This window comes from Polyodon spathula, unplaced genomic scaffold (assembly GCF_017654505.1).
Source record: "Polyodon spathula isolate WHYD16114869_AA unplaced genomic scaffold, ASM1765450v1 scaffolds_2048, whole genome shotgun sequence".
Lineage (NCBI taxonomy): Eukaryota > Metazoa > Chordata > Actinopteri > Acipenseriformes > Polyodontidae > Polyodon > Polyodon spathula.
Genome location: NW_024473523.1, coordinates 133,016 through 159,704, shown reverse-complemented (window position 1 = coordinate 159,704; position 26,689 = coordinate 133,016). Strand labels below are relative to the sequence as shown.

Sequence of the window (26,689 nt, the reverse complement as noted above, 5' to 3'; positions counted from 1 at the left end):
CCTTGACAGCAACTTATGGGGTGCTGTGTAAAAATCAAAAGCATTTATATTTTAAGGTCTTTTTTTCCTGATTTAGCTAAAGATCTTGCCCTTTTTTCCCCACCAAATTTTTTCTTAATTTTTGTTTTTTTCCCCAGATTTATAATTATGTTGTATATATATAAAATTATATATATATATATTTTTATATGTGTTATTTATATATAATATATAAATCTATTTATAAGATTTAACATATTACAAAAATAAATAACTAAATCTTAAATGTCTTAACAGTGATTTAACATTTAGATAAATATTTAACTAAATCTTAAATCACTTAACAAGATTTAACATTTAGCTAAATATTTAACAGGCAGCTAAATCTGGAGTTTGTATGCAAATGAGCTTACCTGCGTTGTGCTTTCACGCGATTTGATTGGCTGTTGTATTGCTGAAGTCTGTATCCCCCAGATTAGTCTGGGGGCCGTTCCGTTTTCAAATCTCGGTGGGATATGAACAGATGTCCCTGGTGGTCTAGTAGTTAGGATTCGGTGCTTTCACCGCCAGTGGCCCCCGTTTGATTCCCTGTCAGGGAAGTTACTTTATTGCCCATTATTGGTCCGATTAAAACCATTTTATTACCCTTCGCTAATCAGATGTACATAAGTCTATTTCTTGGCTGTGGCCCGACTGCATTCAATTAAAATCAACCCTTTGTACTATTACAGAGAATGTGCACATTTATTAGTGACCCCTTCTACTCAGTGTGCAAGAAAGGATTTCACAATTGCTCGTTACAAGTGAGAGGACAATTATGGTCTAAGCACACCCTCTACACAATCATACAGTTAACACAAGAAGTAGCTATTAAAAAGAGACACAGCATCAAAATTCAATGCCTATAGACATGCATTCTACATAACAGCCCCTCATTCAGTTCTTCAGTGCTGTGACACATTGGGCAGCAAATCGGTAGGTGCGTTCATCTGCTTGTAACTCAAAAACGGAAAGGGCTAGACATTCAGTCTGCGAAACAAATGAAAGAAGAGGACCGGGGATCTCGCCTGATGTCTAACATTCCCAGGAGCCAGTTCCTAGAATAAGCTACCTCATCCAGAATACAGTGGTGCCTTCACTTGCTAGGAGACAGCTGTGCACATTGGGTGTCTTATCCATTTTGCAATGGTTACAGGGGATACTTTTCCCTTCATCTCCCGAGGCAACTTCTCCGTGGCCTTCAAAGCAGAGGCGGGGGTCTTATCGCCATATAATTGATCAAATTTTGCAAAAATTTGTACTTTAGTTCTTCTATTAGCCTCAGATAGAATCAAAATTTCACGTCTGGCTTCCCCCTCCAGGAAACTCAATATAAAATCTATTTGTTGGGCCGCTGTTAGTACTTGCATACGTAATATCATTTCTATTTGAGTTTTCCACTCGCCTAATTTAATAGTAGAATTAGTGCCTTGAAACTTTGAACCCTATTGGGCCCCCATATTAAAAGCCATCATCATTACCGGTCTATACTGATTATCTGCCTCCTGTGCCTCCATTGCTACAGTGCCACTGAACCCAGTATCCTGCCGACTACGTCAAAAATGTCACAGGTAGGAAACTTCAAAATAAATAATGTTCGGGATACTGGGTTAGCAACACCATTCAACGGCAGACACAGAAAGCCAAACAATACTTAAAAAAGGTTTTATTGATTGAATTCTAAAAAGCTTTAAAAATACTATGCAGCATTATTCAAATATATAAAATAGACCTAAGGTCAACAATAATTAACAATAATAATCCAATATTTGGCAATATCTAGATCCCAATAGCAGCTAGAATGAAGTGAAAGGGGCTATTAAAACAAGGAGGGTCCACAAGATGAAAAACAGAAATGACAACTATCTATTTGAAAGTCATAATCATGGAAAATAGCAATCCCAATGCGCTCTTCACTCGTCGCAAAAGCAATCCAGCCTCTATAGGTTCCAGCATTTTCAGTAGATCAGCGGTGCCGTCAGACTGTAGTGTTCTATAAACAAGCAAATACAAACCTCGGCTAAGTAACCCGAGTCAAAGAGCAGAACATTAACAAACAATCATTTCTCAAACAAAAGAAAAGGTTGAACACTTATCATTGCAAGGGGGGAGGTATCTCGCCTCTTCCCCTCTAAATGCTCAACCCGCCTGGAACAGTAGATCCCATTCGCTGTCGGTATCCGACCCGGGATTCTCTCACTGTAGTAGCTGGTGCTTGATTCTCCTGGGTGGCTCATTCAGACTTTGCTTCGTGCAACTCTCTCTCCAATTGGCAATAGCAGCCCCTTTACAAGCAACCTACTCGTCGTCGTCTGGTTATTTGTTTGTTTGTTTTCGTTTCGTTTTCTCAGTTCTTTATACGTCTCGTCATGTCTCCTCGCTGTCCTTCCCTCTCTACGAGTGGTTTCTGTCTTTTAAAACCCTAAAGCTAATTAAAAATAATTAACCCCCTCGTGCGGAATGCGATTCCAAACAGTAATCAATTCAAGGGGGGTGTCCAGCAAAGTCTGTGATTATAAACCATTAGTGCAAATAAATATCAAATACAAAAACACAAACAATCAATTCTAGATAAAGGTGCTCTGTGAAAATAAACTCAGTGATAAAGGGAAAAAAAAAAAATAAAGATACACAAACAACATCAAAATAAATCAATACTACAGTGCTAATAGACACCTGTAACACTTATCCATTTTGCATAGCATAAATAACACATTATCCCAAACGATGGCTAGAAGGAAAGGAAAATCAAATGAAAGTGTTCATATATCACAATATCATTCATTCATTTACTCCACTTGTTAGTTATATTTTGTTTTATTGCTGGGGTCCGGTTGGAGCCTAGGTTACCAGGAAAGTCAGTTTTCTGACGTTTCCTTATGAAGGTTAAATAGAGGAATTTGCATATGAAAGTGTATTTTCACTTATAAAGATGCAAGTTGTTTAGTTTTTAAGCAAATGTTTATTATTTTTAATTAACAATACCAATGTTATTAAAACTGTTTCTAAATATACAAGGGTAATACATATATTGTCAATAAACATGTCCTATTATTTCAATGTGAGCTGCGTTTGTGGCGTTTGGTGGGTGCTGATAGTGCAGTTCTCCAGACTTGCTGCCAGCTGCCAGTATGAAACAAGAAATGAAGGTCGCATTTTGGATTCAAACTGGAGATGTGTATGATTTTGACGAGGATAACGCCTTGCTGTCCAGTGGTTTTCAGCAGTTTGGGATTTTATTTTACACTTGGTAGCTGAAGATGTTCTAGCTAATGGTTAGAACTCTGGACTCTGAATCCACTGAGTTCAAGTCTCGATGTGATCTGAATTGAATCGTATGTTTTGTTCATGTGAACTACCAAATGTCATATTTCTAGAACACAAGGGTATAATCGGTCATTTTAAATACAATGCAGATTCTCATATGAAGTCGGAAATGGTTTAATAACCATGCATATTTGCAGTTGTTTCTGTTTAATTTCAGAAATGTCTTGCACATAAATTTTGTTGTTCGTTGTAGTAGAACGACAGTAGACAATGTCCGATACGTTTCATTTCACAGGTCTCTGGAACACATTTTGTTGTGTATTGCTGGGCGCTGTGGCTTTGGTGATTAAACCGGTGGTTTTGCTGATTAAACAGGAGATCATGGATTCAAATCCCTGCGGTACCTTTTGTTACAAGTTTTTTCAGCAACTCAAAGTTTAGCCTTTGTGTCACATTGTGTTACTGAATTCCCCAACACAAACACATACTGTACTAGAGTCACAGCAATAACATGTTTTGTAAAAAGAAAAGAGAACGAGAAACAGTAAAAAAAATGAAAGAAAATGCAACAAGGATGGTACTCGAGCCAATACGTGCAAAGCAAAATATGTTAGCAGTGCATCGCCTTAACCGCTCAGCCACCTTGTCCACTATAGCTTGTGATCAAACCAAAAAAGAGGAAACACTCACTATTTGTTCACAGCACGGCTGTAGAAGCCGTCTAATATGTCCTAAGGAGCACAGTATTGCCAGCGAGCTAGAGGTTTAAACAAGGGCTAGCAAGAAACCTGTCCCGGAAGATGAACGGATGTGGTTTCAGCTCTTACTGCATAAGATAGCTTCAGTGATTATGAAGTATTTGAAAATGTTTCATAGAAAAACAAATATGCAGAGGGCCCCTGCAACATGAAAAAAATATGATTGGTTCCATGGTGTAAAGATTAGCCCTCTGGACTTTGAATCCAGTGATTGGTGGAACCTTTTTTTTTTTTATTCTTTAGCTTGTCTTGCAAAAACAAACTTGAAAAGCAGGATTTGATTTTAAATGACCAATGTTGTAGTCACCCACTGCTAGCTTAAAAAAGCTCTGACTAGTGGGAGACGGTTCCTGCCTTCAAATCACTCCCTCAGTGCTTGATTAGAAGTCCAATGCACTATCTAGTGCATCACAGAGCCTCTTGAGGGCAGTAAGAAAATAAGATACCTACGAACAAACTGAGCGTGGCATGGTCGGGCATAGACTAAAAGGAAGAACTGCTAGTGCTTGAATAATTAAAAATCGACAAGAGCAGTTCATTTAATTATAGTGTAGTTTGTTATGATTCACGGTCTGTCATTGCACAGGGCCTAGAGACCAGCCGTGCAGACTTCTCCAGCAACGTCCCTGGTGGTCTAGTGGTTAGGATCTACAAAAATCTAATTCTTGGCTGTGGCCTGACTGCAATCAATTAAAAGCGGACCCTTTGTATTATTACAGAGACTGAGCAAATTGATTCGTGACACCTTCTACTAAGTGTGCAAATTTATTATTTACAATGATCGTTACAACTGAGAGGACAGTTATGGTCTAACCACCCACTTTCACAATCACACAGTTAATGCAAGAAGTAACTACTAAAAGAGACACAGAATTATCCTATGCAGCCCCTCATTCAGTGCTGCAGTGCTGTGATGCATAGCAAACGGTTTCTGCGTTCAACTCAAAAACGGAAAGGGCTAGGCATGTAGACTACATAATAAATGACAGAGGATGCCTGGGGATTTCCTTTGATATCCAAGATGCCCAGATCACATGTTCCTAGAATAAAGTACAGCGTCCAGAATACAGTGGTGCCTTTACTTGCTAGGAGAAGCTGTGTGCATTGGCGTCTTATCCATTTTGCACAGCATAAACAACACATTACACCAAACGATGGCTAGTAGTAAAAGAAAAACAAATTAAAGTGCTCATATACACAATTTCATTCATTCTTTTACTCCACTTGTTAGTTATATGTTGTTTTATTGCTGGGGTCCGGTTGGACCCCAGGTAAGCAGAAAAGTCAGATTTCTGACGTTTCCTTTTGAAGTGAATTCATGGTATCGCAGTGCAGTATTACTAGTATTCATTTTCCCTTATAAAGATTGCAAAGTAGTTAGTTTGTTTACAAATGTTTATAGTTAATATAATCAGTACAGCTGTTAATTAAATATAAATATGCAAATACACTTCAAAATACAGGTACATTAACTACACTGTAGTTACACTGTAATTACACTGTACTTACAATATTTAATACATGTAATTACTCCTAAATCCTATAACCGGACCAGTAACTACATTATGGAATTACTTATATTAACACCATGTAGTTCTATTTAATTATCTATGTAACTAAGTTAAAACATAGCCTGACCTTAATTACAGTATTACTGATTGTGAAGTGACCCATTGTTACCTTGTAATAACAGGAAATGGTAAATGTAACTACATTGTGAATCATGGTAATTATAATAAAACAATGTAATTCAATGTAATTCCTTTGGAAGTGTATTGTATTTTGAAGTGACTCCTTGTTACCTTGTAATAAAAGAAAGTAATGCATGTAATTACATCATGGATTATGGTAATTACAATTAAATATTACCATTCTGAAGAGATTCCTTGTTACTTGGTAATAACAGGAAATGGTAAATGTAACTACATTGTGAAGCATGGTAATTACAATAAAACAAATGTAATTCAATGTAATTACAATAAAACAAATGTAATTCAATGTAATTCCTTTGTAAGTTGAAGAGGATTTTATTTCAGCCAAATGTTACTGTACAATTGAGAATGTATAAGTACTTATAAAGTTTTTTCATGTTAACCGCTACAGTAGGAAAGGGGTTAGATGATTTTAGGTCAGCCAAATGTTAATGTACAATTGAGAATGTATAAGTACTTATAAAGTTTTTTCATGTTAACCGCTACAGTAGGAAAGGGGTTAGATATTGTGTGCTTAACTGACTGCACAGACCTAGTTTGGCACTAACAGGAATTAATCACAGGCTGTCTGCATAGAGCAGAACAGGATGAAACTATGTGACAAGTTGCACTAAGAAACGGGGTGAGACAACTCCAAGAACAAAGAAATAACTTTTTAGAACAGCTCGTCCCTGTAGCCGGTGAAGAGCAGCCCTTTGCAGCAGAATGGTACCAATCAACGGATGGTATCTTGGACTGCACGTCTATGCAGCAGAACTTACCCAATAACGGGGGGCAGGACTGAATTTGTAATTGTAATGAGGTATAAAAATAATTGTGAAAGAGACCACGAATGTTGTAGGAGATTTGAAATAGGAATCTCTAATTGTCTTGTGTTTGTGTCTGTGACAGAATGACAGAGGTCTGAGGCTCAGAGACAGTGTAACGGCAAAAAAATAAAGTTCTTTATTAAATAAAATAATCAAATAAACAGGCACAAGGGCCAACAGAAAGAGATTCAAAACACAAATAATCAAAGTGAACTTACAAAAAACGGTCAGGATTCAAGTCTTCTAAAACAAGACACTCCTTTCTTCTAAACACAAAAACTCTCCAACACAAAGCAAACTCCCAAACAAAAAAAAAACACCCCCCAGCCAGGGCCTCTCCCCTGGCTTTTATCCCCTGTGGCTGTTGCCCAATTAATCAATAATTACTAATCATTCAATTAGAGCTCCAGTCACATTCTCACATGTTTTCCTGGCAGGGAGGAATTTAACCCCCTCCCTGCCAGTTCCAAACACATTCATATAGACGGGGCAGTTCCCCATCACATATCCCCCCCCCTTGTGCCAAGCACACATGGCCCCAACGGCCACCTCCCCCCTCAAGTCCCAAAGTTATTTGTCCGGTCCTGGGATAGGGAGACGTCCGTGGTCCATGAGGACGGCCAAGGTGAAATATCTTGTTCCCTATCAGGTGTCCTCCCAGAGGGACTGAACCCTCGTGACCGGGAACACTCTGTTGGCGGAGGCGGGAATGGTGGCCCGGCTCCCTCTGGTGGTGGAGGAGGAGGGAACTGCGGCCCGGCTCCCTCTGGGGGCCGAGGCGGGAACGGCGGCATGGCTCCCTCTGGGGGTGGTGCTGGACCCTCTGACGAACGCGGGACCCCCTGGCCCCTCTGGCAACTGCTGGACCCTCTGGCTGCGTTGGACCCTCTGGCGGCGCTGACGATGCTGGACCCTCTGGCTCTCGAGATGGTAGCTCCATCCTCTCTAGCTCTCGGTACGGCAGCACCTCCCCCCTGGGCGACGGTGGGCCAACAGCAACCCCAGGCGACGGCGGACTAGCATCGACCATAGGAGAAAGCGGACCAGCATCCATAGGAGCAAAGCGATGCGGGCAGGCAGGCAACCCTAGGCGATGCGGGCAGGCAGGCAACCCCAGGCGATGCGGGCAGGCAGGCAACCCCAGGCGATGCGGGGCAGTTGGCCTCCCCAGGCGATGGCAACCAGCATCCCCTGAGTGAAGGCGAGTGAACCAGCATCCCCTTGATGGTGAACCAGTGCAGTGGCATCCTTGGGCGGTGCTGTGCCTCTTAGCCGCTGGGCAGCTTGTCTCTGCACTCCCCTCAGCAGCTGGTACAGAGGCTGGGAGGGACTTCCAGCATCTTCTGCTGGCGGTGGAGGGAGAGACAGCGCCCGCTGTTCCCCCTCTGCTGGCGGTGGAGGGAGAGACAGCTCCGGGCTGCTGGCGGTGGAGGGAGAGACCCCTCTGCTGGCGGTGGAGGGAGAGACAGCTCCGGCTGTTCCCCCTCTGCTGGCGGTGGAGGGAGAGACAGCTCCGGCTGTTCCCCCTCTGCTGGCGGTGGAGGGAGAGACAGCTCCGGCTGTTCCCCCTCTGCTGGCGGTGGAGGGAGAGACAGCTCCGGCTGTTCCCCCTCTGCTGGAGAGGTGGAGGTGAGACCAGCGGCTGTTCCCCTGGCTGGCGGTTCTCCCTGTTCCCCTCTGCTGGCGGTGGAAGCACCAGCAGGCGCTCTTCCCCTGCTGGTGGAGGTGAGCAGGCGCTCTTCCCCTGCTGGTGGCTGTGGGAGCGATGGACAGTCCTCCCACTACGATGGAGGTGGGACCAGCAGCTAATCCTCCTCTGCTGTTGGTGGTGGTGGAAACAGCCTGTATTCTTTCCCTGTGGGTCTCTTCAGCCCTGGGCCTGTGGGCTTCCCCTTCTTGGGCCGTGGACGGACCAGCTCCTCCCGCTCGGGCCGTGGACGCACCGACTCCTCCCGCTCGGGCCGTGGACGCACCGACTCCTCCCGCTCGGGCTCTTCCCCCTCGGGCTGTGGACGTTCGGGCTCCTCCCTCTTGGGCTGTGGACGTTCGGGCTCCTCCCTCTCGGGCTGTGGACGTTCGGGCTCCTCCCTCTATGGGCTCTGGGAGCGTTCGGGCTCCTCCTCTCTGGGCTCTGGCAGCGGCGGCTCCCCCTCTCTGGGCGACGGCAGCGGCTCCTCCCCCTCTCTGGGCAAGGTGGCTCCACCCCCTCCAAGGTGGGGGATCTATCCCCAGGTCTATCGTTATGCCAGGACCATGATGAATATTTCCTGGAGGGACCACGGGTGATGCTCTCTCTTCCACTCCTCCCACCTCTCCCCATCTCGATGCCACAGCGTGTTGATGGCGACGGGAAGGTCATGGAAGAGGTCCGCTCCGGGGTGCACCAACCACTCCCAGATCTCCCGTGATGGTGGTGAAGGCGGTGTTGGTGGGGTGGCAGCCAAGGATGGGGTTGGTAGCTGCTCCTGGTCCGGGTTGTGGGGGCATCCTGCCCAGGTGTGGTCATCCAGCTCACAGCGCCCACACCAGTCAGCTAATGGCCCATCCGGACAGGACCTCCACCTGGTGGTCTTCCTTCCCGCACCAGGTGCACCACGGGAACAAGCTTGCTGGGTCCTCCCACAGGGCTTGGGTTGGTGGTGGCGACTGCTGCCGCTGCTGCTGCTTACTCTGCTGCCTCTGCTTTTTGCCCATTCTGCTCTCCAATGAACAAAAAGAACAAAAAAAACCTCCAATCCAAAAATTCCAAATCCAAAAATTCCACAAAAAAAAAAAAAAAAAAAATACTGCTCTGAGCCTCTAGTGGCACTATCCCGTTTCTGACACCAAGTGTGACAGGATGACAGAGGGCTGAGGCTCAGAGACAATGTAAAGGCAAAAAAATAAAGTTCTTTATTAAATAAAATAATCAAATAAACAGGCACAAGGGCCAACAGAAAGAGATTCAAACACAAATAATCAAAGTGAACTTACAAAATAAACGGTCAGGATCCAAGTCTTCTAAAACAAGACACTCCTTTCTTCTAAACAAAAAAACTCTCCAACACAAAGAAAACTCCCAAACAGAAAAAAAAAACACCCCCAGCCAGGGCCTCTCCCCTGGCTTTTATCCCCCTGTGGCTGAGCCCAATTAATCAATAATTACTAATCATTCAATTAGAGCTCCAGCCACCTTCACACATGTTTTCCTGGCAGGGAGGAATTTAACCCCCTCCCTGCCAGTTCCAAACACATTCATATATAGATGGGGCAGTTCCCCGTCACAGTGTCATATGTAAGGTGTTTTGTTAAGTGTCATTTGTTGTCATCAGAAAATATTATTGGTTTGCGATTGTCTGTGTAATATTATTATTATAGGTGTTTTGAAAAGTCAAAAGAAAAAGAGAAAGAGACTTGGCCAGTCTCAGACTACATATTGGCAAAATTGGAGAAAGTTAAAATTAAAATGGAAGGAGGTTACAATTGTAGGTAATAATTGCACTGATGAATTAGCACAAGGAGGAGTCAATTGCTATTTGAATTTCCTCCAGATGTAGACAGATACCAGTTGGAGCAGGGAGAACTGTACAGACTGTTTAAAACAGGCAGGAGAATAGTACCTCCTACATTAAGCAGGTGGGCTATTCCGATGAAAGCACATAAGAAATAGGAGCACTACATAGTGTATTAAGGGGATCCCATATCAGCCTATGAAGAAAATACTAGTGCCCAGAACTGCATGCTGAAACCAGAGATCTACAGAGCATGTTTATTCTGCCAGTACTTTATTGAAGCGTTACATGCAGGCAGGCAGAGGGAAATGAGAGAGACTTCTGTTTGATAAGGTGACTGTGCAAATGGAACATATTAAGAATACTACCTGGAAATGTTTTATTAAAATATTTTCATGAATTAATACTTTGATTATAGATTGAATGAAAAATCAAAGAAATGTTGCTAATTTGGCTAAAATGATTTAGGAAAAGAAAGTATGCATTATACTATTTAACTTTAGAATATAATTTGAATAAATGAACTTCTGTTTATAACAATTAAAAGAAATGTTATTGCAGTTTACTGGTAATTATGTAATGGTAATAAATAAAGCCTGATGTGGTTTTATTTTATTACATGAAATGGAAAAAAAAAAAAAAAAAAAAAACTTTAAAACACAAATTAGTAATAAGAAATGTGAACAGTAATGTAAGTAAAAATGTTCTGTTTTGTTTTTGTAGAAAGAATGTAACAGAATTACTGTCTTGACTTAACAAGTCAAGCGAAACTATGCAAAGAAAATAATAGGGATTTAAGAGAGCAGTTGCGAAGGTACAAAATGCTTATGACTATTTATTGAGAAAGTGTGTTAATATGCACCTTCATCTTGAAATACAGCAGGCAGCTTGTCTATTACCATTTTTTTTTTTTTTTTAAAAAAGGGAGAGAAAAGAAAAGGGGAGAGTACAATTAATTGTTTTTTTTTTTTTCTTTTAACCCTTTTTAAATTTAAATTGAAGTGTTCTAGGCGTTTTGCCAAAAGGAAGAGATAAGGAGTTCAGTCTTTGTGTTTTACATTTATATGTACTAACTTTTGCAATTCTAACCAGGACTAGAAGAGGGGATTTTAACAGAAGTTGAACTGCATCAGTGTGACCTGGAGGGAGAAATAGAATTAGTTAGTGATATAAATACTGAACAGCTAGAAGAGGGAATGGCACTATATGTAGAGTATTGTTTAGGAGTATTGAACACGGGGAACCTCATACGGGATGGGCAGTAGTGACGTCAGATGAAGTAGTGGCCTCGGGGCCCCTCCCCGGCCACCTGTCAGCCTAGGTGGCAGAGTTACATGCATTGACTCAGGTCTGCGTGTTTAGTGCTAACTCAAGCTTGACCATATACGCAGATAGCTGATACGTTTTTGGGGTGGTGCACGATTATTCAGGTAGTTGGGAGAGACGTTTGTACATGACAACAGGAGGGGGAGTAATAAAGAACTGTGAGTATGTGCAATGCCTGGTAGCCACAACGAAACTCCCGCTCGATTAGCTGTTATAAAAATGAAAGCTCACTAGAGCGGGGCAGACCCACACTTAACTGACTAGGGCAGGGGCCCGGCAAACTGTGCCAAAGCCCCACACCAGTATCGCTACAGTAAGCCCGGACGTAGTGGATATCCGGCAAATACATGCTCAAAGTGAGACAGCTGAAATAACTAAATGGCAGCAGATAGGAGCCCTGCAGGAGGACCTGGTCTGGCAGATCCCCTCTACAGGACAAGGTAATGGCTCCTAAGATCATACAGCGCTCTCTATTGGAGCTGTATCATGGACCCTCTCATGTGGGAAGGGATGGTTTGATTAACACATTAGATAGAGATTGGTTTTGGCCTGGTATGGGCAAGGATGCAGCTAAACACTGCCAGAGATGCTTGACATGCGCAAAGGCAGGGGGTAAGCCCCTGAGAGTGAAACTGGGAAAGTAATGGAGGAAGCCTGTCTGATGATGGGCATCAAGCAGCAATTCCACATTCCATTCCATCCCCAGAGCTCCGGGTTTGTGGAATGGACCAATCGCTCAGTGAAAGAAACAGTGCTGCAACACCTGGCCTGTACCAACCGCCAATGGACTAGGGCAGTGCCCATAACTGTCATGCGGCTCCGAGCCACTCCAAACAGGGGAACAGGAATCTCTCCCTTTGAGCTAATGATAGGGCAAGCCATGACTCTCCCATGTTTAGTGGTCAGCACTGCAGAGAGTAGCGCACCTTACAGAGATGCACACCTTACAGAGATGCCTGATGCAATATGTGCAGCAGTTGGCCAACCAAGCTCAGAAACTGCATAATCATACCCAGACATGGCAGGACACCAAAGATTTAAGGAGCTGGGAGGAAGTGGAGTACGCCCTTCACCAACCCGGCGACCAGGTTATGGTCAGGGAGGTAGGGCTCCGACCTGGTCTGCGAGACAAAGGGCACGGGCCTTATAGGGTGATGTTTACCTCTGATTAATTCCTGTTAGTGCCAAACTAGGCGGAACTAGAATGGGTCACTGGGAGTCAATGGAAACATTGGTCTCAAATAAAACCAGATCTAACCTCAAATACTTCTGTAACTTGTGTCCACAGGAAAGCCCGAGGACGAGTCAATAACTATTTCTGTTCTAGACCTTTCTCCTTTCTCCACCAGGTGATAGTAGATGCGTGAGCTGCATGAGGAATGCATATTCAGGGGGCACTGCTGCTCCTATGGGTGACCGGATGCAGGGGAGGGCCCCCATGCAAAGAAACAGACTGGCACTAGCAAACTAACCCTCCACCTCCTGGAGAGCTTCGCTTTGATTGCCTAACCCAACAACCACTTCACCTCTGCCCCTCCAAGAACATCCCAATGGAAGTATGTCCACTCATCCATCTACAATTAGACTTAGGGGGCGACAATCTCCAAACAAAATTGAACACATATACTGACTACCATGCACAGCGCGAACACAATGATATACACATCCAAATCACTAGCCCTTGTACAGTGCAACGCTATTGCCAAGTACCCCAAATTAAAAGTTACTACGGTAGCCTATGGGAGGAGGACTGGTCGGCCTGTACAAGCGGAAATGACAGCCCATTGGGAACATGTTGCCAGTCCATTCGCGCTGACATAACGAATAAATGGCACAATGATAAGGGTGAGATATAATACAACTAGCTTGGGCACTGTCACTAAACAGGATGCATCTAGATATGATCACAGTGAACCCAGGGAGTATAAGAAACTGGAAGCATACACATTTTTACACAACTACTTTGCCATTTGTAATGGCAGCACTGAATACACCGGGAACATGTATAGCGGGTCGGTCAGGTTTATTTGGGTATACCAAGGGCCGGGGCCAGGGAGAGAGGGGTCCACCGAATGTCTCAACTACACCGGTTGGGCTTGGCCCAACGGATAGTGGTTGGGACATACCTCTGACAGAGACCTGATTCGTGGGAGCAGCATGGTCTGATTGGACACAGTGTTACCCCACTCTCGAGTGCCCCAGCCCGGAAAAAAATTTCATGACTCGCGAAGGAGAGAACTAAGTCCCCTTATTGCATTCTCTGCCCTGACGAATATCTGGTCCCTGACCCGGTATTGTTGGGGGCAGGGCCCGTTCTGCCGGTGCTCGCATCTGTCGTGTTCCACATGCATAAAGTAGAAGTGCATATACCCCTCGGGGCGTTGAAGGAAGTCTGTTGGAACCACAACCACGAGTTGGCTGTAAAACTCACCTGACTCTCAGATCAAATAGGGATCCCGTTGTCAAGAACCAAAAGAGGAACACTAGATGACATAGCTGGGTGGTTTGGGGCCGGTAACTCTGTTGCTAACACTTGACAAAATGCCAACCAGGCGCAATACCGAGACGGGCTGGAGTTCCAGCTCTCCAGCGTGCAAATCTCAGCCACTCGAGGGGGAATGTACACGGACCAGGCCAGCCGGTTAATCATGGACAGCCTCCGAGATTCCTCCAACTCGATAAACACATCACTAGATATAACCAAGTGATGTTGGGGGTGTCAATACTCACGTTCCTATTGTTACTACTGCTGTATAAGAAACTCCGCTCCAAGCTTAGGACATTGCAAATTTTGTATATGACCAGTCGGGCTTGGGAACCCCTTGTGGGGAACAGTCGTTGTTAATTAACTTATGTGTTATCCCATGTCAATTCAGGGTACGCACGGATAGCCAGACATCTGCTGAACCATCCCTCTTGAGACCACCTTCCAGCACAACTACCCTGGGAGGAGCACCAGTGTAACTTGTAGTTTACTTCTGCTTATGTGCTCATATTGTCTTGCTGCTCGTATCTATCCAGGGCTGTGGTAAAGTGCCCTCCCCTGTGTGTATTTTGTGTTATATGTTGTGTGTTAATGTTGGTGTATCGTCATTGGTACACGGGATATAAACGGGTCTGTGTAACACGAGTGTTTAAAATGTATATTTGTATTTAGTCACGAGGATTGCACAGCACTTCACGTGCAAGTAAAATGTAATAATGTGTGAGCATGGAGAATTGCGATTTACTAATTCACGTGCAGTTGTACCGCGACTCCAATTGAATGATTGATTCGCAATCGAGTCTAGGTACAGCTGCATAAAAGCTGCATGTTTTCACCCACTCGGGGTTGTGTGTTCGGTGAGTGGAGAATGGGATAGGAGACGGAGGTAATAATTGTGATAATTGTAATAGTATTAAGTTAATTATCTGCTCACTGTGTTTGTCTGTATAGTCCGTTTTGTTTGTCTTTTGTTTTGGCGACGAGTGCCTTGTCCTGTGTTTTTGTTTGTTACAACCTTTTTATTTACTCTTCTGTTCACTCATTAAACGCTGAGCGAAACCATTCCCACAGCTCCACCAAACTCCACCTCTCTCTCTGTTTATTTCTGGGTTCCTGTTTCTGGTCTGACGTCCCCCACTCCGGCCGTCTTTGTGACACGTGGTGTCATCGTGGGATCACCAGCGCCTCCTACACGCAGACCAGAGCAGGAACCACAGTTTCTTGTTTAAAAAAAAAAACAAAAAAAAAAAAAAAAAAAAAAAATGGAATGCTGGAGAGATGGCTGCAAAGACCTGGGGGAGCTCCTTAGAGAGGAAGGTGAGAAGAAGGAGGGGGAGAAGAAATCTGCAGCAGCAGCCGCAGCAACAGCAGGAGGAGGTCGGGAATGGCAGTTGGGAGATTTTTTTAAAGAACCTCATTGTGGAGCTGTACCCCTTCTGTGGGGCGTATGGGCATACATTGGCCATCTGCCCCACGCAATATATAGAGGCGGAAGTAATGCCTGTGTGGGAGGAACCCATACGTCCAGCACCCAGACAGGGGGACCGTGAGTGTCCAGCGCCCAGACGGGGACTGAGAGGGACTGCTGTTGCCACCTCCGCCAGCAGAGGAAGAATGCCTGCTGTCCCCATCTCCACCAGAAGAGTGTGAATGCCTGCTGGTATCACTTCCCCTACCGTCACCACCTGGAGGAGAGGAGCAGGTGCTTCCTCTGCCTCCATTACCTTCCCCTGCAAGTGAGGGAGAGCCGCACCAGTCCCCTGCAAGTGAGTGAGAGCCGCACCAGTCCACTGTAATAAGGGTAGACTACACTCCTCCACCACCTCCATCGGCAGAAGCAGAGCAGCAGGAGCTGCCTCAGCCTCCGCCAAGTTCACTGGCAGGAGACTACATGCCTCCGCCACCTCCATCGGCAGGTGCAGAGCAGCAGGAGCTGCCTCAGCCTCCGTCAAGTTCACTGGCACCAGGAGCTGCCTCTGCCTCTGCCACCTCCACTACACCTCCTCCGCCACCTCCAGGAGCAGAGCAGGAGCAGAGCAGCAGGAGCTGCCTCTGCCTCCGCCACCTCCACCAGCCACCCCACCTCCACCTCCACCAGCAGAGGGTGAGCTGCCTGCCCCACCTCCACCAGCAGAGGGTGAATGCCTGCTGGGTCCCTGTCCACCAGCAGAGGGTGAATGCCTGCTGGATCCCTGTCCACCAGCAGAGGGTGAATGCCTGCTGGGTCCCTGTCCACCAGCAGAGGGTGAATGCCTGCTGGGTCCCTTTCTTTTCCTTTCCCTTGCACTTTCCCTTGCATAGGCTGCTGAGGGAAGCACTGGGAAGAACCTCCCGGCCGCAGTGGCCGAGAAGAGGGCCAACACCTGCACCCCAGCTTGTCCTGACTCCCTGCCTCGCTTCACCCAAGGATGCCTGCCTGCCAAGCCTGCCTCACCCTGATGCCTGCCTGGCACTCCACATCGCCTGGGCTCCTGCTGCTGCATCGCTGGCATTGCCTGGGGTTGCCTGCTGCATGCATCGCCTGGGGTTGCCTGCCGCTCCGCATCACCTGGGGTCGCTGGAACTGCTTCGCCAGGGGTTGCAGTCAGCTGTGCTTTGCCGCAGGGGTCAGTGGGGCCGGAGCCCCACCAGAGAGAGCTGCCGTCTATAAAGGGGGGAGAGGTCAGGAGACCACCTTCCCCCGCAGCAGTTTCGCTGCCGGAGATCTTGGGGGAGGTCTTGAGACCACCAACCCCAGCAGCTTTTCCGCTGCTGGACTTGCCCCGGTTGAAGGAGTCAGTCTGGGAGATGTCAGCACGTCTGCTGACAGCCGCACCATTGGCAGCATATCCTCTGCCAGTGGTACAGCGGGAGGAGAGATTCGCTCCAGTGTCAGCACGTCTGCTGACAGCATGGCCAGTAGCAGCCTGGCTACTGGCAACATTGCTGCCCATCAACCCCTTAAAGTCCCTGTTCTTGGCCCAGGACTTTGAGCGAGGCTTTTGGGATTTTAAGGGGGAAGTTGGCCATTGAGGCCATGTGTGCTTTTGCACATGTTTTCACCCACTCTGGGTTGTGTGTTTGGTGAGTGGAGAACGGGATTGGAGACAGAGGTAATAAATAATAAAATAATAATGTAAAGTTAAAATATCTGCTCACCGTGTTTTGTGTAGTGTTAGTCTGTTTTGTTTGTCTCTCTTTTGGCAAATGTGCCGTGTCCTGTGTTTTCATGTTTGTTACAACCGTTTATTTTCTGGCTTTCTCTTCATTTATTAAATGCTGAGCGAAAGACATTCGCTCAGCTCCACCAAACTCCACCTCTCTCTGTTGTTTATTTTTTGTTTCTGGTCTGACGTCACCCACTGCAGACTGCAGCCGTCTTTGTGACAATAGTTATTGGTACACGGGATATAAACAGGTCTGTGTAACACGAGTGTTTAAAATGTATATTTGTATTTAGGCACAAGGATTGCACAGCACTTCACATGCAAGTAAAAAGTAAAAGTAATAATGTGTGAGCACGGGGAATTGAACTTTATTAATTCACGTGCAGTTGTACGCCACTCCAATCGAATGATTGACTCGCAATCGAGTCTCGGTATAGCTGTATAAAAGCTACATGTTTACAACCACTCGGGGTTGTGTGTTCTGTGAGTGGAGAACGGGATAGGAGACGGAGGTAATAATTGTTATCGTATTAAGTTCACCGCATTTGTCTGTATAGTCCATTTTGTTTGTCTTTTGTTTTGGCGACGAGTGCCGTGTCCTGTGTTTTTGTTTGTTACAACCTTTTTATTTACTGTTCTGTTCACTCATTAAACGCTGAGCGAAACCATTCGCTCAGCTACAGCAAACTCCACCTCTCTTTCAGTTTATTTCCGGGTTCCTGTTTCTGGTCAGACGTCCCCCACTCCGGCCGTCTTTGTGACAAGGGCCTTGTGAACCCCCAGCCCATCACTTCACTCCTCCCAAGGGGCCTGAACCACTGACAAGAGGGACCTGAATAGACATTTCAGTACAAGCTTTGCATAATTATAGACATTTAAGTTACCTATGAGCTGGCATAAATAGGGGAACAAGTAATTAATGACCTCATGTACCTCATGAAGAGCTTGAAGTGATCTTGCTGTATTTTTCACAAAGCTATTCATGTAGAAGTGCTTTGAGCTGTTTTAGTAATCAGCCCCTGGCACTCGCCTCTTAGGGCTGCAACTCAGGTCTAGGGTTGGACCCGTCCCTCGACAGTAAGATGTTTTATTCCCCCAAATAGGGTTGAAACCTCATGTGGAAATAACAGGAGGGACTGAAGTAGGATTTTAAGTCAGCCAAATGTTAATGTACAATTGAGAATGTATAAGTACTTATGAAGTCCACTCTACGTCGACGCCATAGCCCACGTATGGCCCAGAGTGCTCCTTTATGCATTCACGCCTCTGCCATTGCTCCCTGCCTTTCTCAAAAAAGTTCGGGTCGTAGATCGCTTCAGTTCTCCTAGTCGCCCCCAGCTGGCCCAGGAGAATCTGTTTCTCATCCCTGTGCCAGCAACTGAATGGCCCGCCCTGGAAAATCTGCTTCGCTGTGATCTCCTCAGTCAGACAAGAGGCACACTTTGGCACAAGGAGCAGGGCAGGCTCCAGCTATGGGTTTGGCCCCTGAAAAGGACTGCTGGTCAGCCGTAGGGCTGTCAGAGGCGGTCGTGGGTAAGTTGCAGAATGCTAGGGCGCATTCCACTAGGTCATTGTACGCCTATATGTGGAAACGTTTTCAAGATTGGTTTTGTTTTCTCTGAGGCGCTCTGCGATTGCGCCTCCTAGAAGGGCCAATCTCCCCGAATGAAGCCTTGAGATTGTACTGGAGGCTCTCATGCAGGCCCCGTTTGAGCCTATATACTCCATCGAGCTGAAGCACCTGTCCATGAAGACAGCCTTCCTATTAGCTATCACCTCCACAAAGCGGGTTAGTGAGCTACAGGCACTATTTGTGCATAGCTCCTGTATGCGTATTTGTGATGATGGTAGAAGAGTGTCACTGCATGCAAACTCTGCTTTTCACTGCAAGGTGGTTACAGCTTTCCAAATGAATCAGTCCGTGGAACTGGTTTGCGTTGGAAGAGGATAGAAAGATGAAACTTCTCTACCCAGTTCGGGCCTTGAGATGTTATGTGGATAGCACAACAGCGCTGTGTCAGTCTGACCAGCTTTTCATCAGCCATGGAACACTGACCCTGGGACAGCACCTCTCCAAGCAGCGACTGCCGCATTGGATTGTGGACACAGTCTCGACTGCGTATAATAGTGCTGGCTTACCCCCACCTGGGCGGATAGCCACACATTCCACATGAGGTGTGGCTACGTCATGGGCCCTTTTCCGAGGTGCCTCCATGGCTGAAATTTGCGATGTGCCTAGCTGGGTTACCCTGCATAGCTTTGCCAGGTTCTACCCCTGAATGTGGCAGATCTCTCATTGCCCTCTTTGGGCACTAGGGTCCTCGAGGTTGCACGCTCATGCCGAAGACCTTGGTCAGGCAGGACTTAGCGTCCCTCATATGCTGCCGTTATTTCTTCCCTTTTGACGGCTCTGGTACATTCTCCATACGGTACAGTGAAATTGTAAATGAACCTAGGATTATCATGTTTTCTGAGATGTAATGCGCAAGCATACTGATCTCTCATAAGAGCTGAAAATAAATGATAGCTCTTTGAGATTATGTCTTGTTACTATCGGATTGTTTAGAAATGTACTCAATTATGGAAAACTGTTCTGTTGAAACCTCATCTGTAAATTTATGGACCCCAGTGTTTTTTTAAGTCAGCAATAAATTGCTATTGAGGTATAAGTGACTTCTAGCCATGAAGTGATGACTCTGTTTCCCTTAGATATTTTCTTTCTGTAAGGGATGTGTCCTTGTGATCCCATATAGAATGGGCTGAAACAGGTTGTCCTCCTTAATATAAACAGAACAACAAGTACAAGCACACCAGGCGATTTATTATCTATGCACACTACCTGTCAGTAAATATTTTAAATTGCAGCGTCAGATGCTTGGAGGTTCAGCAGTGTACCCTTACATGATTAATCGTTTATTAGTGCAGCCTTTCTGGCAGTCAGTAGTCGCTGTGGTGATGATACAGACCAGAACCAATAAACATGTTCTAAAGTGATCAAGAAATTCAAAAAGCCATCGTCCCTGGGTGGGCTTGAACCACCAACCTTTCGGTTAACAGCCGAACGCGCTAACCTATTGCGCCACAGAGACCTATCTGTGGAATTGTTAAAGCATACGGGAGTGATTAGCAAGGCGAGATGCTGCACAACGTGATCGAGTGAGCGGAACTCAGCCGAACCTTGACCAAATCTAAGAAGAAAGCAAAACGGGCCAGGAAGGTCTATGTAATAGTTGTTGCAGCACAACATACATCATTTTGTTATAAAACCGTGGGAGTCCAACAGCAGTTTGTGTTAGTAGCTACAAGGAAACCAAATGCTTATGATTCAAGTGGCTTTTAAGCAAACATTTGATATACTTTGAACTGCAAAGGAGGAAGGCAGACAATGCAATCCAAATGAGGCAACTGGCTCGTACTTTTAAATCATAAGAGAAATCGAACCCAATGAAGCTTTTCTCAACCTGCAGTCTGGAATGACTTTGTAATGTTATTGTAACACCTCACTGGACTACAGTAATTGCATTATATGAAACTGACCCTGACAGCACCTCTCCAATTTGTCACCGGCATTGGCTACCGGACACACTCAGAGTTGGATGGAGACGGTACAGCCCACTTGGGCGTAAGGCAATACTTTCAGGGATCACGTCTGTAGTGCTTTGTCATAGCCCTTTTCTAAAGTGTTTGGTCTCACTGTCCACGAGGAAGAGTGGCTAGTGTGGTTTTCTGCATACCTTTGCCAGGTTCTAGCCTTATTGTTTTTTGTCAACTGATCGCTGTTATTGATGACGGCACTTAGGGGGCTGGAGGAAGCAGGCGTGTTCTGAGTGAATGTCTTATTAAGAAGGAAAAAAATACAGTCCCTCAATCAGCTTTTTCGTTGATTCTTAAACTATTGAACGGCTCTGTAAACATGAAACACATTAATTGCGATCGGCTTGATAACAGCAGGCTTACATAACAGCTGTTGTGTATAAACAATGTCATATACGCCGAAATGAACATTATAGTCTCTATTAAAGGCTATGTCATTTAGACTATCGGATTGTACATGTACTGGACAAATCTACTGGATTTTTTCCATGTTGTAATTGTACCGCCTGTGATAATGCATTTAAAACTAAGAATTTTACAAGCCATACAAGGTAAAAAGTGTACAGTTTCTTAGAAGTAATTGCCTGTGCTTCAACTCATGTCATTTATTTGATTTCTTGTCCTTGCCATTTACAATATGTTGGTAAAATTACTAGACAGTTATGATTGAGCATTAAGCATACAAGTTTAATTAGGAGAGAATGTATTGATTCACAACGACATAGATATTTTGTAGATGGCAAACATTCAGTTTCAGATCAAAAATCCTGTGGCATTCAAAAAAAAAAAATATTTCAAGGTTGGAGAGGTGGTAATATCGATCAAAAACTATGACAATATGAATCAAAATGCAGTTTAACATGAATATCATCTTGCTATAATAATCATATTCTCCGTAGGACTTGTTTATTTCGGGTTTTAGTAACAAAATTTGTGTGTGTGGCAGGTTAGCTCAGTTTGTTAGCGCGTGGTGGTAATAACGCCAAGGTCGTGGCTTTGATTCCCGTACTTGTTTTTACTTCTTTAAATAAACCACAGCATTTGATTGTTGCCAAACTCAACATTCTTTAACAAAAAGAACCGATGACATGTGAATTACAACGAGTAATATTTCAGACTTCCTGAGCTTTAAACATGTATTAACAATGAACACATACAATTAAAAGGAAAGCTTATATAGTCGGCAGGATTCGAACCTGCACGGGTAAAGCCCAATGGATTTTTAGTCCATTGCCTTAATCACTCGGCCAAGACTACATGCTGTTGTGGTTTTCTGTGAAAACAATATAATTGTCAAAAAAAGTACATGACAACTTCCAATAGCGGTTAATCAACAGGGTGATCAATAAAGTGACTGCAGGCTTTGTTCACATACTAACAAGATGGTTTCAGGATTCAGCCTATTCTGAACAAGCACAATAGAATATGATAGTGGTAGAACAAGAAAATAACAGGTTTATTGGCTCTGGTCTTGCATCGTCACCCTGACTACTGTCTGAAAGAAAGTGGCATTAATAAAAAAAAAAAAATTATGCAAGGTTACCAATGCGCAAATACGGAGCATATTTAAACTTCTTCGCAATCTTAAATCTTCCCGCATGAATTTAAAATACGTTCTGACAGATATGCCCCTTTCCCAATGTAACACTCTGCTTTGTTTGAACCTAATGGATAAGGCCCTGGCCTCATCAGCCAGAGATTGTGAGTTTGAGTCCCGTCTGTGGTGAAATGTCGTTATAAACATAATTACTATATTTTTTTCTTGCCATGTGATATTTTGTAGATCTTGTTATCTGCTATGACCTCTCACGCTAGGCACAACGTGCTCGAGTGCTGTGGCAGCAGCCATGAAGCAAGTCCATTTTTCAGTTGAAATAAAGATCTACTTTGTTTTTGTGTATGGGTGTTTTTAAAAGATTAGTTAAATAGCTATGTATTTTTTTTTTAAAATAAAGATGTATTTATTATTGTAGTTTATGTAGTTCAATTCAATATGTCAGCTACAAGAGCACTAGTATGCAGAGTTAAGCTTCTTTAGTTATGTAATACTGTTAAGACTGTGCAAGAGTATGACAGTGCAGTACTACAAAAGAGTTTATATGAAAGCACCTAGTAAACACAGCCTTAACTTTACTTCGGTTTCCAGTGTCTTTATTTTGTTGTATAATTAAACACAATAATTATTATGAACGTTGACAGAAAGGATATTGCATTTACATTTCCCACGTGTGCTTGCCTTGTACAATTCTGATAGAGTTTCAACAAAGCCATTTGACTTTGGTTCATTTATTCTATGCTGCCATCTACAGCATTTCTGCGGGTGTCATGTACTTCTTTTGAGAATTGTTTGCAACCTACAGCATGTAGTCGTGGCTGAGTGGTTAAGGCGATGGACTAGAAATCTTTAGGGTTTCCCTGCGCAGGTTTGAATCCTGCCGACTACGTAAGCTTTTGTTTTAATTGTATGTGTTCATTGTTAATACATGCTTAAAGCTCAGGAAGTCTGAAATATTACTGGTTGTAATTCACATGTCTTCGGTTCTTTTTGTTAAAGAATGTTGAGTTTGGCACCATTCAAATGCTGTGGTTTATTTAAAGAAGTAAAGACAAGTATGGGAAACAAAGCCACGACCTTGGCGTTATTAGCACCACGCGCTAACAAACTGAGCTAACCGGCCAGATACATAAGAACATAAGAAGAACATAAGAAAGTTTACAAACGAGAGGAGGCCATTCGGCCCATCTTGCTCGTTGGTTTGTTAGTAGCTTATTGATCCCAGAATCTCATCAAGCAGCTTCTTGAAGGATCCCAGGGTGTCAGCTTCAACAACATTACTGGGGAGTTGATTCCAGACCCTCACAATTCTCTGTGTAAAAAAGTGCCTCCTATTTTCTGTTCTGAATGCCCCTTTGTCTAATCTCCATTTGTGACCCCTGGTCCTTGTTTCTACACAAAGTTTGTTACTAAAACCCGAAATAAACAAGTCCTACGGAGAATATGATTATTATAGCAAGATGATGTTCATGTTAAAGTGCCTTTTGATTCACATTGACATAGTTTTTGATCGAAATTACCACCTCTCCGAGCTTGAAATATATATTTTTTTGAATGCCACAGGATTTCTGATCTGAAACTGAATGTTTGGCATCTACAAAATATCTATGTCGTGGTGAATCAATACATTCTCTCCTAATTAAACTTGTATGCTTAATGCTCAATCATAACTGTCTAGTAGTTTTACCAACATATTGTAAATGGCAAGGACAAGAAATCAAATAAATGACATGAGTTGAAGCACAGGCAATTACTTCTAAGAAACTGTACTCTTTTTAACTTGCATGGCTTGTAAAATTCTCAGTTTTAAATGAGTTATCACAGGCGGCACAATTACAACATGGAAAAAATCCAGTAGATTTGTCCAGTACAGCTAGATCTCTGGAACATCTAAATGAGTCAGCCTTTAATAAAGACCGTCCGTGTTCATTTCGGTGTATATGACATTGTTTATACTCAACAGCTGTTATGTAAGCCTATTGGTATCAAGCCGATCGCAATTAATGTGTTCCATGTTTACAGCAGGTTCGATAGTTTTAATGAATCATTGAAAAAGCTGCCTTGCTTTGACGCTGTATTTTTTTATTTTATACCTCTTAATAAGACACCCACTCAGAACATGTACGCTTCCTCCAGCCCCCTAACGAAGACTGGAATGGTCATCAATAACAGCGAGCATTTGCCGAAAAAACACTCGCTGTCCCCTTCAAGCTCAGAAACGAACACTCTCACTCTTCCTCATGGACCTAGAAATGCATTTCACTATCAAAGCACTACAGACGTGATCCCTGAAAGTATTGCCTTACGTGCAAGTTGCTGACCGTCTCCATCCAACTCTGAGTAGCAACGGTAGCTGTGCCGGTGACAAATGAACAGGAGCAGTTTCATATAATGCAATTACTGTAGTCCAGTGAGGTGTTACAATAACATTACAAACTCATTCCAGACTGCAGGTTGTTAAAAGCTTCATTGGGTTCGAGTTTCTCGTATGATTTAAAAGTACGAGCCAGTTGCCTCATTTGCATTGTCTGCCTTCCTCCTTTGCAGTGTAAAGTATATCAAATGTTTGCTTAAAAGCCACTTGAATCATAAATATTTGGTTTCCGTTGTAGCTATTTACACAAACTGCTCTGTTGGACTCCCACGGTTTTATCTAACAAAATGATGTATGTTGTGCTGCAACAACTGATTACATAGACCTTCCTGGCCCGTTTTGCTTTCTTCTTAGATTTGGTCAAGGTTCGGCTGAGTTCCGCTCACTCGATCACGTTGTGCAGCATCTCGCCTTGCTAATCACTCCCGTATGCTTTAGCAATTGGGCAGATAGGTCTCTGTGGCGCAATAGGTTAGCGCGTTCGGCTGTTAACCGAAAGGTTGGTGGTTCAAGCCCACCCAGGGACGATGGTTTTTGGATTTCTTGATCACTTTAGAACATGTTTATTGGTTCTGGTCTTGTATCATCACCCTGACTACTGTCTGTAAGAAAGTGGCACTAATAAAAACGTAATTATGTAAGGGTACCAATGCGCAAATACGCAGCATATTTAAACTTCATCATAATCTTAAATCTTCCCGCATGAATTTAAAATACTTACTGACAGGTACGCCCCTTTCCCAATATAACACTCTGCTTTCTTTGACCACCACCGATGGGTGGGATAGTATGTAGTAAACCACGATACTATTGTTCTCACTTTCTTTATTTCTACCAATCCTGCATCTGTATCAGCCCTAGTGGCCTAATGGATAAGGCACTGGCCTCCTAAGCCAGGGATTGTGGGTTTGAGTCCCATCTGGGGTGAAACAATGTTATAAAAATAAACAGAATGATCACATTTTTTTGTGGCATATGATACTTTGTAGATCTTGTAATCTGCTGTGTCCGCTCACATTAGGCACAACGTGCTCGAGTGCTGTGCAGCAGCCATAAAGCAAGTCAGTTTTTCAATTGAAATAAAGATCTACTTTGTTTTGTGTATGAATGTTTTGAAAAGATTGGTTAAATAGCTACTTATTTTGAAATAAAGATGTATTCATTATTGTAGTGTGTCTAGTTCAATTCTATAGTTCAGTTACAAGAGCACTAGTATGCAGAGTTAAGCTTCTTTAGTTACGTAATACTGTACAGACTGCGTGAGTGCATGACATTGCAGTACTAGAAAAGAGATTGTAAGAAAGCATCTAGTAAACACAGCATTAAGTTTACTTCGGCTTCCAGTGTTTGTTGTATAATTAAACAATAATCATTATGAACGTTGACAGAAATGATATTGAATTTACATTTCCCACATGTGCTTGCCTTGTATAAAACTGATACAGTTTGAACAAAGCCATTTGACTTTGTTTCATTATTTAGGCTATACTGCCATCTACAGCATTTCTGCGGGTGTCATGTACTTCTTTTGACTATGATATTGTTTTCACAAATACTCAGAGCAGCACGTAGTCGTGGCCGAGTGGTTAAGGCGATGGACTTAAAATCCGTTGGGGTTTCTCTGTGCAGGTTCAAGTCCTGTTGACTATGTAACCTTTCTTTTTAATTGGACGTGTTCATTGTTAATACATGTTCAAAGCTCAGGAAGTCTGAAATATTACTGGTTGTAATTCATATTGCTTCGGTTCATTTTGTTAAAGACTGTTGAATGTTGAGAGTTTAACAGTGTGAAGGATATGGTGAGGTGCAAAATTACCAAACATTTGGTCAATGTTTTAAGAAATAAATGAACAAAAAACAGTTGTCAGAAGTAGGACTTTAACCACTTCTAGGGAAACTACAATCTAAACGCAGCGCCTTAGTGACCGCTCAGCCATCCTGCCTTTTACAGACGATTCTTCACAACACTACAGTACACTGCTGAACCTCCAAGGTCTGACGCTGCAATAAATCACCTGGTGTGCTTGTACTTGTTGTTCTGTTTATATTAAGGAGGACAACCTGTTTCAGCCCATTCTATATGGGATCACAAGGACACATCCCTTACAGAAAGAAAATATAAGGGAAACAGAGCGATCACTTCATGGGTAGAAA

At 43.8% G+C, this 26,689-nt stretch overlaps 7 non-coding genes and 1 pseudogene across 7 annotated transcripts; 5 read left to right on the top strand and 3 right to left on the bottom strand.

Annotated features, from left to right (window-relative positions):
- Positions 1-20,027: 20,027 nt before the first annotated feature.
- Positions 20,028-20,101, bottom strand: trnan-guu. The gene has a single exon. It is a non-coding gene; the product is annotated as a tRNA-Asn (tRNA).
- Positions 20,102-20,636: 535 nt separating this feature from the next.
- On the top strand, positions 20,637-20,844 carry LOC121310353. Its single transcript, XR_005948784.1, has one exon. It is a non-coding gene; the product is annotated as a small nucleolar RNA U3 (small nucleolar RNA).
- Positions 20,845-21,781: 937 nt separating this feature from the next.
- On the bottom strand, positions 21,782-21,863 carry trnaf-aaa. Its single transcript has one exon. It is a non-coding gene; the product is annotated as a tRNA-Phe (tRNA).
- Positions 21,864-22,969: 1,106 nt separating this feature from the next.
- Positions 22,970-23,050, top strand: trnas-aga. Its single transcript has one exon. It is a non-coding gene; the product is annotated as a tRNA-Ser (tRNA).
- A 1,218-nt stretch (positions 23,051-24,268) lies between these two features.
- On the bottom strand, positions 24,269-24,465 carry LOC121310349 (annotated as a pseudogene).
- A 523-nt stretch (positions 24,466-24,988) lies between these two features.
- On the top strand, positions 24,989-25,062 carry trnan-guu. Its single transcript has one exon. It is a non-coding gene; the product is annotated as a tRNA-Asn (tRNA).
- A 327-nt stretch (positions 25,063-25,389) lies between these two features.
- On the top strand, positions 25,390-25,462 carry trnar-ccu. Its single transcript has one exon. It is a non-coding gene; the product is annotated as a tRNA-Arg (tRNA).
- A 641-nt stretch (positions 25,463-26,103) lies between these two features.
- Positions 26,104-26,185, top strand: trnal-uaa. Its single transcript has one exon. It is a non-coding gene; the product is annotated as a tRNA-Leu (tRNA).
- Positions 26,186-26,689: the final 504 nt, after the last annotated feature.